The 2,084-nt window shown below is 46.7% G+C and overlaps 1 pseudogene; it reads right to left on the bottom strand.

The window, feature by feature from the left end:
• Window positions 1-1,051: 1,051 nt before the first annotated feature.
• On the bottom strand, window positions 1,052-1,857 carry LOC146822976 (uncharacterized; annotated as a pseudogene).
• Window positions 1,858-2,084: the final 227 nt, after the last annotated feature.

Here is a 2,084-nt window from a genome sequence, read left to right as displayed (position 1 = left end):
CAGACTCCAGACATGGAATACACAACCTAGCAGAGGCAGGGTTGGATAGTTAGGCAAGAAAATACCTACTTTCTAATAGTGGTATTTTCAAACACAGAATGTTAAAACCAACTTCACTAAAAGATGTATTGTATCATTCTGAGTGCAGGCATACTAAACTCGGATTTCTACCATGTTCCCTGGGTGAGTTATGATTATAAGGTGTTATAATAAAACTGCCCATTCTGGCCTATGGGGACTGGTAGCCTTGCAATAGTGAAAAATGAAAATGGCTGTAATTCATTATTGTGACATACCACACACACCAGGGCATGTCCTACCTTTTACCTACAATGCACCCTGCCCTTGGGCTTACCTTAGGGGTGTCTGATATGCAGAAAAGGGAAGGTTTGGGGACTGGCAAGGAGGTGCACTTGCCAAGTCAACAAGCAGTACCAGACTACACACAGGCTCTGCAATGGTAGGCCTGAGACACTTCACAAGCTGCTCCGGTTGGTGGCACAATCAGTGCTGCAAGCCCACCAGCAGCATTTGATTAACAAGCCCTGAGCACACGCAGTGCACTGTACTAGGGTCTGACAAGTAAACCAAATAAGCCAATCATGGAGTCACTAATCCATACATAAATTTAACATAGGGAGCACTGACACTGTGGCACTGAATAGCAGTGGCACAGTGCCCAAAGCATCTAAAACCAGCAAAAAACATCAAGAGCAACAGCAAGAAAAATGGAAGGGAGACCCATGCCAATGGTGCCAGGTCTATCACCACCCCTAATGGGGAACACACAAAGTCCCCAAAAGGAGGGGCGGAGAAGGGACCCGCTATACTGCCCAAAGCACTCTCTTTCATCAGCTTCTTATGCACCACCTCACAATGTGTGCGTGCTGAAAATAAATTGTCGCAATGCGAGATGGGCGGTACCTGAGATGCCAGGATCCTGAAACCTGAAGAGAACCCCAGGTACAGTAACTTGGCCGTATCTCCGCTTGGGTATGTATTCAATCATGGAATCAGCCTGAAAATCTTAACTGGTGTGGGCAGCTCGCAACTAATTGGAAGATTTAGCTCCCTCTTTCCCTTTATCTTTGGACTTCTTATTGCACTTGAACTCTGGATTGGATGGGTGGCCGCAAAAGGAACAGTTATGCCTGAATTTGCAGGTTCCAACTGGACGCGTGCAAACTTTCCTATTGAAGGCCCAGCAGGATCCTTTTTTCTCACCTGACTGTTGCTGACGAAAAGGCACCTTTAAGGGAGTCTTGTTATTTACACTCTCCAACCATACATTCACTTCTGTCTGATCCCACCCAATGTCTGGATCCTCGACTCTTGCACACCTGAAGTCCCGGTCATAATCCAACCAAGCAGTACCAAGCAGTGGTGTGCTTTCAATATCTTGTTGGAATAAAATATCATGGAAGACGCAACTTCAGGCTTCTTTTCTAACATAACTGATATATAGACATTGAACCCAAATAGCCAATTGGTTATAGTCTCCTCAACTTTATCTTTAGATAAGTTATCCTTACTCTCCTTATCTTTCTGGTCGCATTCCCTCCTCTTTGCCCTTATTAAAGAGAATATATCTACAAATTCCCCTCTGCATATTTTTTCCTTAACATCTGGGGGAACATGCAAAGATAACTTCCCTGGCCTCGATAACAAGGTTTCCTGCTTCCCCACAGTGCTAGATGCCGAGACCTCAGCTTTCTTACCTGTGTCACCACAGGGAGGTTCTCTCGTCAGCGATGTTTGAGCGTCGGCTGCTACAGCAATGTTAGCATTGCCCGCAACGCCAACTCGTGCCGCCCCCATAGCCTCCACCTGCTTTCTTAGATCAGTGGTCGCTACCATAATGTCATTAGAAGGGGCCCAGGGGGTGGTAGTTGACGAAGAAGGAGGATCTACCTTCTCTAATGGTGTTACCAACCTAACGAGTAATTGGGCCAGCGATAGTACAGACTGATGTCTAGGTTCCACTGTCTGCTCTTGCGGGGGAAGGGTCTAAGAAGCGGGTAGCTGTGTGGTTGCTGAAGATGCTGCTGTGGGGACACCATCACCCCCTGGGGGCCCAAAAGTTA

This window comes from Triturus cristatus, chromosome 5_2 (genome assembly GCF_964204655.1).
Source record: "Triturus cristatus chromosome 5_2, aTriCri1.1, whole genome shotgun sequence".
Taxonomy (NCBI): domain Eukaryota; kingdom Metazoa; phylum Chordata; class Amphibia; order Caudata; family Salamandridae; genus Triturus; species Triturus cristatus.
Note: the sequence above shows the minus strand (reverse complement) of the source record. Positions and strands in the feature narration are given on the sequence as shown.